This window comes from Haliotis rubra, unplaced genomic scaffold (genome assembly GCF_003918875.1).
Source record: "Haliotis rubra isolate DU_JTF1 unplaced genomic scaffold, ASM391887v1 Scf259, whole genome shotgun sequence".
Classification (NCBI taxonomy): Eukaryota; Metazoa; Mollusca; class Gastropoda; order Lepetellida; family Haliotidae; genus Haliotis; species Haliotis rubra.
Genome location: NW_025766658.1, coordinates 64690 through 78197, shown reverse-complemented (window position 1 = coordinate 78197; position 13508 = coordinate 64690). Strand labels below are relative to the sequence as shown.

Genomic DNA, 13508 nt, shown 5'->3' with positions numbered 1-13508 from the left:
CTAGTTCTGCTTTACCTAAGTCTACTTTATCTTAAACTGCGCACGTTGAACAATCTTTATGTCAACATCATATGAGTCTAGTTCTGCTTTACCTAAGTCTACTTTATCTCTAATACTGCGCACGTTCAACAATCTTAATGTCAACATCATATGAGTCTAGTTCTGCTTTACCTAAGTCTACTTTATCTTAAACTGCGCACGTTGAACAATCGTAATGTCAACATCATATGAGTCTATTTTTGTTTTAACTAAGTCGACTTTATTTTTTAAACTGCGCACAATCTTAATCTCAACTGTGCCTTGATTAGGCTGAACACCACAGCATAATAGCAGAACAAGAAAAGTTATTTGCATATCATAATATACACAGTTTCTAATGAGCGTATGTAACCAGCAGTATATTTAGTAGACAATCTAGCTATAAACAGTCAGGCTATATTGTGTCACATCAACCGGCATCAAAGATCAATATAGGAGAGATATAAATAAAGCTGACGGTAGTCCACTAGGGAAGGGGCAGTACACCGACACAAACTAAACCCTCGTGGCTACGTCCATGGGAGTGAGTGAAGTTTTATTACCATTATTCCAGAAATATCAGTGTTGGCGGACATCAGAAATGGGCTGCACACATTGTACCCATGTTGGGAATCGAACCCGGATCTTCAGAGTGACAAGTGAACGGTTTAACCATTAGGCTACCCAACCGTCCCTCGCAAAGTGAAGACGCTGGTTTATCTTTTGTTATCTGGTACAGTAGGCATGATTGGAAAGAGAAACAAATGTTAAATAAATTAACTCTCTGTTTTATATCTTTTTTGACTCAGAGGCATAATAATTTAGTGAAAAAGTCATGAATGTTTTCTGGATTGAACCTCCTTGACTATATAGGCATTGATTTCAAGGTCTGCTGTAGGAGTCAGAGTTGTTTTACAATTGAAAGGATGTTTTCCTTTATCAGAATACGATAATATTAGCTCCCGACAGATTAATCATCTTGACCCATATATATACAGGGCAGGAAACAAACCCATTTTTGGGGGGTGATTTGATCAAATTGAGAGGTATACATGATCTATATATCAAATTAAAGCTGAAGACCTATAGAATAATATTAGACATGATGTGGAAATATTCGCGTGGACACTTTCTGGTAAAACCGGATTTTGGGTCAAAAGCACTAAAAATCATAATTTTCCAAATATCTTTATTAATTTTCAAACTATTGACCCCATTCAAACAAATTCACCATCAAATGAAAGGTTGTTCTCTGTACAATAGAAAAATAATAGTGATTGCAATATTTAGACATAAAATTTTAATTGCATGATTGAAAATTTGGGTAAAAAATGTAATTTTCGGTCCTCCTTTTTTTGTCAGGTATGATATAGTAGAAGAATAATAAATCTAATTGGCATAATTTCAAAATTACCTTTTAATCACTCATCACTATCATCATTACAGGTTAAGATACATTAATATCTCTAAAATAGAACATTGTTAAAGATACTGAAATATAAGTGTAATGTGTTAGGAACCAACAATCCTTCAAACTAGATTCACTTGCTGTTCTTTTTGTAAAGCAATAATATGTCTTGTGTTAAAGGTTATTGTAAAAACTAACAACTTGGAAAAGGAATATGATTATTACACAGGTCATTCTTCATTGTCACTGGTTATCTTCACCAAGATCATTCATGGTGTTAGTGCAATTCTGTCCACGCTTGCAAGGACACAGTTCAATACAGATTGCTCTGTCTACAAATGCACCACACTAAGGAGCATGGGGACTTGCAGCAGGTGCAAATAAGGCAGTCAAGAACTTCCGAAGCAGTTTGATGTTCAAACAATGTGGGGTTGAGCAATCCATTCACCCTAGTCCAGGCAAAATCTTCAAGGTTACCAAACTCTGGTTTACCACAATGAGAACTTGTCCAGATGCTAGTTTGCCGCATCACACGCTTAACGTGCTGTCGAAAGCTGTCTTCTCTTAGTCGACATCGTTGAAATCTCATGTCATTCAAAGAGTGACGCTGTTTAACCTTCTTCCTGGGGTCATACAAGGCTGACGTTAGATTGCCTGCAGACCTCCACTGCTGCATCAAGGTTTCCTGAAGATAAGACTTGATGACTTGAAAACAGATCTTTGTCTTTCATCTTTGTCTTTGTCTTCTTGCAAACATGAAAATAATGCTGATGACGTATCTCAGCCAGTAAAGGCATGGATTCCTGGCAAAGCAAATGATGATCCAAGAAGATGGCATATGTTATGGACAGGATTGAACCGGTGCTTGTCCGTGACTTCAGAAGACACTCCAGTTTTCATGGACATGCTCCATTTGTGGACAATAGCAGATATATAGTATGAGAACATCTGTATCAGGGGGCTTGATGATGATACTTCCTTGGGTATGCCTCTCTTCAAACTCACCATTGCAGTACATGGCGTTGAGGAGCATGCATGTATCAACTTCTTCTCGAGAACATTCAAGTGCTTCAATGCAAGCATCACCAGTGGGAGGGATCAACTTGGTCACCATTCCATCTTCATATCTTCCTGAGAGATACAATCCTCCTGTTCTGTTGACATTGTAGCAACTTGGACTTTGGTACACAAAACGTTGTTAACTCTGACATGTTCTCAGATACACCAAGAAACTTGTTCCACTGTGGAATCTGTCTGCCTGATGACACTTGATACTTCTTGCCGGTGTTGAGATCAGCTCTCCGTGAACGTTCTGCAGACTTAGTGGAGTTGCGATTGTCATACTGGTCGAACATATCTATGACAGTATCTGCCCTTGTGAAACACTTCTTCATATTTTGCATATAACTGTCAGCGACTCTATCAAACGCGGAGGGAATGGCAGGTTTCATACTTATCAATATTGCCATTGTATCGCGAATGTGGACAGTGTCTTTTTGTCAAAGTCTGGTAAAGTGTCAACATTCTGTACAATTTCTTCTAATTTGTCTGTCAAATCGGCATTGGATGTCTTCCTCCTTGATCCATCTTCATTGAAAAGTAATGTAGGAACTGATCCTATGGGATGTGCGAGAACCTTGGCAATTGTGACATCATGACAATCTGTCAGACATAATGGTCTTCTAAAGACCATTTCTGCATGCAAATGCACAAGTCGAACAGTCCCATCTTCACTAAGAAACATCTATGATAAAGCAAATCCTGACCACAAAGATCATTTCCAAACAAGTCTGGTAAAAACATCGTCTTGGCTCAATTGGGCAGTGATTGTAATTCTCCAGGTGATAAATTTGTTCGAGCACTCATTATGATGCTGTACTCGGCAGATGGATGTTTACTCTTTTGGACTTGGTCCCTTTAAGTCCAGTTCTCTTTGAAGTTAACCTGAAATAAGGAAAGTTTCATCATTAAATCTTCTTACATTTATTAACAGTAGAACATAGTTCATAAAGAGATGGGTGGTGGGGTAGTACAGTGGTTAAGGCGTTCGCTCATCACGCTGAAGACTCTGGTTCGATTCCCCACCTGGGTACAATGTGTGAAGTCCATTTCAGGTGTCCCCCGCCGTGATAGTGCTGAAATGTTGCTAAAAACGGTGTAAAACTAAACTCACTCATAAAGAGAATTCCTTTCTTAAACATGAAAGGTCATTATGATTTGGGTTAAGAGCAACATTTAAAGTAAAAATGTCTTACAAATAAAGGTAGGATTTTATCAATACATAAGTCAATGTATGTGTAACTTCTGTGATACTACATGTATATATAGAGATATATATGTCTAAAAGGCTCATGAGAGAGTGATCTTTTTTGGACTTGTCCAAACTTCACTGGCTTTGGCTCCATTGCTTAAGTTTTTCAGAAATATACCTGAATGAAAATAAAATTAAACATGAAATCTTCAAAGATTTATAATATATCATTGTTTCAGGGAGGAAAACATTTCATGAAAAGAAATGCCCTTCTTAAACACAAAATTTCATTTTGACACAACAAAATAAGAGCTTTTTGTTATGTTTAATATTCATTATAAAAAAAAGTTAGGATCTCATCACTGAATATATGTGACTGTATGCGAAACTACTGTGAAATACATACATACCTAAAAGGTACGTGAAAGTGTTCAATTTTGGACTTGACCTATCTTGACAGAATTGGGCACTTATGTATCTGTATAAGTTTAAGTTTAATCATTAAATTTGTTTACATTCGTAATGTATCAATAAAAACAAGAGAAAAACTATTTCAAAAAGGGAAATGTCTTTTTTTAAACATACAAGCTTTCATTATGATGCTACATGAAAATGATAGCAATTTTCTTTTAAATATGTACATTGTATTTTAAAACATCAAGATATTATTTATAAATAAAAGAATGTATGTGAAACTATTAAAGGTAAAAGTTTAACAAATAAAGAAATCTAATTCGCAGTTTTGAAAAAACCTTTGCAATCAATTTTCTTGTTATATTTTACCCCAAAAATTCAAATAAAAATTCAAAGGTATTTTAGTGAAAATAATTTTGGACAGCATGCACATATTGAATTATATCTATGTTTATAAATATAATTCAATCTAATAAATATTTTAGAAGAAATTGTCCTGTCAAATTATAAGGTAGTGTTTATATTTTGGTGAAAAAAAAAATACATATATAAAAAAATTATGTTTGGGGAAATTATATACGTTAAGAAAGAAATTATTTCATTTCTACATTTTTATAATCAACATATCTTCTTTAAAAATCACTTCAAAAGATATTTATTGCTAAGATTGGTGTGTGTTTTTAGTTGAGGATCACAATCGGGTAATATTAAGTTGTAGGGAAAATTGCTTACACTGACAAGGCATTTTATACAGGGTGGCCCTCTCAGGGTTTCAGAATGTTATCTGTACATTTTTTCAAAACTTCTTTGAAAAGAATCATCAAAAACCTAATAAAATCATAATTTTATAATATCTGAAATATAATTGGACCAATAATAGAAAGATAAAGCATAAGATTCTCTGAATAGGATTTGATGAATATTTTCATCCTTAAAATGGCCTCTCAAGGAGTTTCATCAGTTAAAACTTTAGTGTTAGTTATCTTGAAATCTGTCAATGAAACAGTTGACTTTAAACATGTAAAATGCAATGAAAATACCTTAGAATATCAGGTACAATAACAAATTACCTATTTGAAATCCATTTCAAAATTTTATCATCAAACAAGATTAGTGCATAACTAACCCACTGGTAATCTTCTGTAATTTGTATCAATGAAACATAAGGTTCTGTGGAAATGTACACAATTAGAAAACAACTTACCTCAATAATGATATTGAAGAAATCTGAAGACTTGTCAATGCTTCGAATGAAAATCTTTGGAAAAAGATCTAACAAGCTGTCAAGTTCCAAATGTCAACACTGCTAGGACAGGAAGTGGTCTCAGCAGACTGCAGGAAGTACTGGTAGTACTGTTTTCTTGATGACTCATTTTACAGCAGAGTTTCTCTACAGACTTTATTGGTTTGTCATAAAAACGTTTTTATAAGAAAATGTCCACATAAATTTCACCACATCATTTTTTTTCTTAATGCTCAGATCACAAGCTTTCATTTCATGTATAGATTGTGTATACCTCTCTCAGATATCAAAAACAAATGGTTTTTGAAGGAATATCAGGTTTGTGTCCTGCCCTAATATTATTGTCATGAACTCTTTGAATTAATAACTAAAGATCTACTTTGAATGGCATTTTACATGTTAAAGACACAAAGATGGTGATAAATCAAGATATTTTGTGAATGACAGCTACCTTGTCCTGTTATGAGGCGACCTTTTGGAATCCCTGTTGTCAAGAATGAAGTAAGACATGGCGGACTTGTACACATCTCATCGCATTTTCAACACCAACAAAGTATATGGTAGACTGAATATCAACGGAAAAAAGTCAGCTGAACATGACTAGTTACAAACATACAGTGATTATAGGATTGATTTAAGACGATAGCTGGAGTCTTTTGTTGTTTCATCGATTCAAGACATGTGAGCGTATCCTGTTCCACCACTGGCATCCGTTACAAACATGCGCAAAGGCAAATTAATTGTTCGTCTGAAAAAGGCACACGGGAACATATGGTACAAGTCAAAATAAGGTATTTTGTCACTGGACATGACCTCAATGTCTCTGCAATAAAATCATTAGAAAGCCCCCTCAAGACCTTGGGTGTTTTCACTTTGATCAAGCAGCGTTTCAGCAAGGGTAGAAGAAAGAGCATGCTCTCGTGTACCAATGGCGACATAAAGGGGAGGTGGAGAATAGGGACCTGAAGCATAGCCAATCATATTGCGCATAATGACTTATTGACTTATGACTTATTAATTGTCGTTTTCATTTTGTGTCAACCCACTTCGCCTTATTTTCTTGTCTATAAGTTACAGAGAAGATATATTATATTAACATGTCACATAGAATGCATACAATAATGTTGCATTCAGGGGCGTAGCTACCATTATAAAAAAGCCCGGGCTTACACATGAATGTTGAATCAGCCCTCAACATTATCTAAATATAAAGCTTACACGAAAAAGATGGCTTGCTACGCGCCTGGTATTGTACAAAACGTTTACTATCGAAATGCAATTGCATTCTAGGCTATTAGGCCGAATTACTGAATAAATATATCTCTCTATCTCTAAAATATTAGTCATTATATGAGCTACGGAATAAAATATACTGGCTTATGAGACAATATGTTTTAAATACACGTATGTGAGAATACGTTTTAGTGAGTGAGTGTGTTTAGTTTTACGCTGCACTCCGCAATATTCCAGCTATATGGCGTCGGTCTGTAAGTAATCGAGTCTGGACCAGACAATCCAGTGATCAACAGCATGAGCATCGATCTGCGCAACTGGGAACCGATGATATGTGTCAACCAATTCAGCAAGCCTGACCACCCGATCCCGTTAATCGCCTCTTACGGGAAAGCCAAATAGACACAGCCTGTAGTCTGAATGACGCTCACGTGAATTAAGAAAATTGCAATTCTTCCTCATTAACAGAGCAGGGGAAGATACGTACCCTATTATCTAAATGAGTTTTCGGACCAGAGGAGCGGCTTAGTTCTACTCTGGAGGACGTGGGCCATATCTGAATTCTGCCAGTAGACTTCGTTTTAATCTCTCCGTAATAGCTAGTGCGTACTCTGGGACACTTTAATAATCTATATGTTCTATCTTTATTTAATTAACCATTTGTGAGTACAGTATCCGTAAACAACTGATTGAACCAACACGATCTCTGAATTCAAGCGTACTTTAAACGATTAAAGGTAGCAAATTTACCTAAAACCAATTGTACCAATCCAGGAAAAGCCAAATTCAAATTCTTCAATCATCATCACATTGTAACCTTATCAATATTTTAGCAAGCTTTATTTATTTAGCAATGTATCTAAGCTGTTAATATTATTAATTTGTACTGTACACACCATGTACAATGTAACCTCTGTAGTTATGAGCCGATGGTCTACACTTCTGTAATAAGGAATTGAATCGAAACAAATGTTGAAATGGTAACTGTAAATCATTTAAACCTCTACAGGGAGTAGTATCCAAGACTATGATATTCTACCTGGCTCAGACCAATGTCATCTTTTCAAAAAATGTGCAACCTCAATCATAAGTCAAATTCTAATAATACCAGGTGTTTGCGAAAAAATGAGCGTATCCTGCCAACAGGTGGCACGATCAGAAAACATGTCAAAACAACTTTCGAACCCACTGTATATTGCACAGATGTATAACACATAAAATCTGCAGTGACAGACAACAGATTATTGCAATCATAACTTAATCGATCTGCTCCATATTCAGATACACACGCACGCTGAACCAGCGGTTACCCTTGGCGATCATGTGACGTATTACTTCCGATGTGAGACTTGCCTGTCGATCGAAACTTCTCTTGAGGTAAGCAACTCGATCTGTCTTCTGAATAGAAGATGAGAGAGCCATATATATTAGAAGCGTAGAACACACGTTTGACAATCTGCCAACAGCAGGGTTCACTGAAACAAACGGTTCCTTTTGGAATGCGGCCTGTACATGATAACATATATGAGCTGTCTGGACGGGCCGAGGAAGAACATTAAGGGCTGCTAGCCTAACGTTTGTGTGTACTTCACACTGCTCGATGAACCATAGTCGCTGGGATCTATGGTCGGCCTGCCACACATCCCTATAGTTCCGTGTGCGATCAATTCCTTCGCTTGTGCTAAATATAGGAATTTTCTCTTAGAGACTATTTTCCATTCAATGGTATCACACGAAATATTCTTTTTCCCTAGACTTTGTAGCCGAATTTGCCGATCGCAGGTGATCGAAATGTATTAAGTCGTTAAGAAAATGTAACATAAATATTCAATATATATGTGTAACATCTTTCCCTTGAGGAACACACTAAATTAGGTCATGAGTGCTGGCCTGCTACCATACATAACCTGGCGCTATGGTGAATTCACATAAGTTTTAGGTGTTCATGACAATAAGCCTCAAAGGTGTAACAAATATGTGCTTTATGAATGTAACATTTAATTCAGCGAAGAAGGGTTTATTTTGCCATGGCGTACCAACGATATAAATATACATGCTGTCAATCTGTTTGTCACTGCGGAATTCGTCACAGGATATATTCTTACATGATTGGCAGTATATGCCTATGTTTGTATTTATATACGTTAAGGATTATTTCATATTATTGCTAAATATCAATTTCATTATATTCATAGACCCATTCATATAAATTCCATTGCTTGTTAGCCTTTCACATCCAATAAATTTGTTCTGTATGATAACTATATATATATTTATATTTGTTTAAACTGACGCTCTATTTATATTTACTGAAATTATTTTGTTGCTTTTATTTACATCAACTGACCTGTGCGGTATATCAGTCAAATCTGTAAATATTAAATTTACTATAGATTGTGTCAGGATACATGTCTCTATTCTGGTCAGGGGGAGTTTATAAACTCTCTCCCCGTCTTCCACTCCACACACGCAAACAAAGTAACCCCATGTTCGCGACCCCAAAAAATACTCACTGACAACCTCAAACTTCTCTGTAAACATATTTTGCAGTGGCTAAGCAAATACTGTGTTGTGTGGAAGTGCGATTGTGGGTTAAGCGTCCCGCCATACGTGATGGCGTTGCCGTGGACAACTATTTCTGTAACTTAAAGCATTTTTATTGTATACGGTACTCCTCACAGATGCATTTCTAAAGGTGTATCCGATATCGCCTTTAGAATCTCTCCGACACTTTTTCTGATAGCTCTGGTGTGTGTACATACAGATGATATACTGTTTTATAATGTACTGTTCAAACACGAGCTCGTGTGGCGCGCGCTGGGGTGACGACCCACATGACGGGGTAAGTTTACCAGCACTCTCGTCACCCTCTGTTAACTGAATCACAGTCGGGCGGATGGTAGCAACACGCTACAGGCAATATCGGGATGCCATACAGTGGCTTCCTACTGTAATAAAAGAGACAGAACAGTGAGGCGAGTAAGAGTAGAGGGTCGACGAAGTTAATCGGTGAAGGGAGTCTGTGTACTCATCTCGCAGTGGCTGTTTGTAACCCTGTACTTCCCCTATTAAATCAATTGTTCTTACTTCCTCTATTGCTAATGGAATTATGTCAATTTGTGTGATGTGACAGTTATATACAATTATGAATAGCAGATTTATATGGACAAACTAGGGATTGAAACCGTATTTAAGAGGTAAGTTTCTTTTCCAGAAAAATTCAAACTTACTCTATGTTATGCTTTTGATAGTGTGAATCGTAGTTTTTTTTCTTTAATTTAACCAAGGAAAGAAAGAAAGAATGTAATTGCATTATTTCCGAAATAAATCATCAAGAACTAATCAACTTATTTGCTTAAATTAAATATTAACAAAACTTTTGCTATACATATAAAGCGACATTACGTTTATAAAACAAGATGAAACAATACCATTCCATTACTTATTGACTACATTTAGACAAAGCAATGTGTTTTACCCACAGTCAATGATATATCTTTGTAAAGATACTGTAAATACTCGTGATTTGGCTATAGGCTTTATAAAACACGGAGTGATGATAATATTTCAATGAAATCAACGATCATGGGTATGTTACTGGTTCAAGAATTGATCTTCAGCAACCCTTGCTTGTCATAAGAGGCGACTAACGGGATAAGGTGGTCAGGCTCGCTGACTTGGTGAACACATGTCATTGTATCCCAGTTACGTAGATCGATGATCATGATGTCAATCCCTGGATTGTCTGGTCCAGACTCGATTATTTACAGACCGCCGCCATATAGCTGGAATACTGATGAGTGCGGTGTTGACAAACAAACAAACAAATGGTACTAATAATAGGATATAATTAATCAGAGTAAATTTGTGATTCGAATAACTGATGATCTGATCTGATATGAATGCCAGACACACTACACTACGAGCACCGAATAGCCCCGGCTCACAGGATGTCCCGTCTATGACCCGGATCAGCTTCTAATACCAGGTAGAGTAAGTGGATAGTAACGACAGGGGGATGCTCGATCGATACCGCCACATCACGCAGCGTCACGATATTCCCCTTTCATTGTTGGCTATTTCAAGGATGTCACTGTAGATGTGGGCGTATCTGTGGTGGAGGTAAGGGTTGCATTCAATTAGGTTGTTATCTCGCCCACAGGCCGATATTCTACTTGGCAATGTGCTGTTTCTTGGCAATGTGCTGTTTCAGGGGTGGTCGTTGTGGTCAAGATGATGGACAAGGATGGCGACGTCCAGAAACAAGGCTGGTATTCCTACTTCATTATCGCCCTGTCGTTCATGACGTTGTTCCTCAACTCAAGTCTCTGTTATGGAGTGTTCCACGTAGCGTTACTGGAGACGTACCGCGCTGATGTTGACGTTACGGTCTGGCTTGGTTCGTTATTCTTCAGCATGTCCTCACTTGCAGGTTTGTTTGTTTGTGTTCATTACATGATTTTTTTATATCTGTTTCTTTAACGTAAGCTTTATTCTGGCCATACGATGGCTGATTGTAAGCAGACAATCCACTATTTGACAACACGAGCAACGATCTGCGCCACTGGAATATGATGATCTGACTCATTAACCAAGTCCACCCAATCCCGTCAGTCGCCATCCGCGACAAGGAAGATCAACTCTAACCAGATGCTCACGAGGATGCAGATTTGGAATAATCTTTTTAACTTCCGTTGGGTTGAGTTTGCTGTGGAAGGTTGCGTCCGTTGGTCACACCCAAAATGCCTCGATTATGATTTCAAGGTTTGTCATCACGGGCCGTGCTCATGGTGTTCGTGCGGTAAACATCTGACACTTCCATCACATCGGGCTCTCCCCACTCGTTCAGTTAGCACCCGCCTTTTTTAACCGGAATACGTTCACACACCCGTTAAACCCCACTCACTAATACGTTTGGAGCGCGTGTGTTCGCGTAAATAGTGCGTTCTACATGTGACTGCCCAGATGTTAAAGCTGAAAACTCGTTCTAACATAAACAGAACAGAAGTAACAGATGTTCCTATTTCGTTATGGATGTTGACGTCGATGAATAATTCATTCATTAGAAATCGAAGCTAAATAATGAATACAGAGACAATTTTGATTGTGGAAATCTTGTGACTTGAAGCCATGTTCGGCTGAATACAACACTACAAACAGGCTAATGTTCGTAGGCGCTACAAGCCAACTAAAACCTTATTGAAACATATTTGAATATTTGCTACTACCATTATTAGAAAATGTTATAAATTAATTAATACTGATAATTCTAAACATTTCCACATGACTGAGTTAGGAATACTTATAAGTTTAACAGTAAGAATAACAGAGCCATTAGTTAGCATTACAGTATGAAGAGGCGATAGCACTGAAACGTCAGTACTTCCAGTAGATAGAGATGCATTCCTGACAACATATTATTCTTTAAACACACTGTTATGGCCTTCTATTGAATGATAACAATACCAATAAAATACAATCAGGGAACTATCTTAAGAAATATTACACTGCAATAAACACTCTCCTTCAGACAAAGGAAGTGTGAACACAGAACGTTTGCTGCTAATGTCTTGTCAAAATCTGATAAGTATGTTATATACAGGAAACATTCCACGTACTAAACATAAGGGTTGTATGTATCAGCGCGAATCATATTTGCAGTCACAACACATCACATTAAAGCGAAGTATGGTAAACAGAAATAAACATTAAACGTGATCATTATGAAATATTGTAATAAACATACCTAGCCACGTTTGCAGTTGGCACTGATCATATTCAAGGTACTCGTACCAATGATGAGTGAGTGAGTGAGTTCAGTTTTACGCCGCTTTTAGCAATATTCCAGCAATATCCCGGCGGGGGACACCAGAAATGGGCTTCACATATTCTACCCATGTGGGGAACCCAACCGCCCCTGCCATTGATGAACATGTGATGTTTTTGCATTAAATATGATTGTATGGGTCCAATTCCCGTGAATACTGACTCCAGGGGCGGTATTCATAAAGCTTCTAAGAATTTTCTTAGTTTTTTACTTAAGTTTCCTTAAAAATTCTTAAGTTTAAGAAAAATTCTTAGTTTCTTTATTAACCCAAACTAAGAAAAAATCTTAGCTAAAAATGTTCTTACAACTTAGAATCTTCTAAGAAGAAATCATAAAGCATGATGGGATCGTACGTACCGGTATTAGTGGTACACGAATGACGTTTCGGAAAACCCCAAGTCTAATTTTAGTAACGGAAACGAACTCTTCAGCCGAAAAGATAGGAAAACCTTTTAAGGCAGACGACAGCAAAATGGAACCACCGACAAAAAAGTCAAGAAAACCTAACTGGACGGAGGAGCAGAATTTGCTTCTAACCCGCCTTGTGGAGCAAAACAAGAGTCTCTTACTAGGCAAATTTGGCGCGGGTGTAACAGCACAAAAGAAAAAGGAAAAATGAGCAGACATATGCGCTGAAATCAATTCCACCTTCCAAAGTGAGTGACGTTTATTTTATTAAAAAAATGTTTCAGCAACTAAATAACTGATCTTTAACAGAATGAATTGATTGATTTATTGAAGCAGGTTTGAAATATTGATAATTAATGCATTTCTTTAGCCAATTACTTTTGAGAATATTCCATCATTATGTTTATAAAAATCAAATATATGGTTGAAAGACATCAATTTGACATGAGTTTTCAAATGAAATTGAATTTTCCTCTATCGACGACGCTCATATATCCACACTGTTGCTGTACATTTCCATACACTCATTTCAAATAATTATAAAATTATAAAATGTTCATGTCTCATTTAATTGATTCTTGCTGTATTGATGTTTCCATCTTTTCAATATATTAAAGCACACTTTTTCTGGCCAATTGTAGTTTCTATCATTGTAATTATTGTGCCTTCATTCATTTGGAAATGTTGAATTATGATGAGTTATAAA

The 13508-nt window shown here is 36.8% G+C and overlaps 1 long non-coding RNA gene across 2 annotated transcripts in view; it reads left to right on the top strand.

The window, feature by feature from the left end:
• Nucleotides 1–13508, top strand: part of LOC124279932 — a 33094-nt gene that overhangs the window by 7430 nt on the left and 12156 nt on the right. The window contains exons 2-3 of one of the 2 annotated variants that reach the window (XR_006899532.1): nucleotides 7849–7944; nucleotides 10781–10999. This is a non-coding gene — a long non-coding RNA (uncharacterized LOC124279932). The remainder of the gene's footprint in view (nucleotides 1–7848; nucleotides 7945–10780; nucleotides 11000–13508) is intronic. The other variant, XR_006899533.1, reaches the window with a different exon arrangement.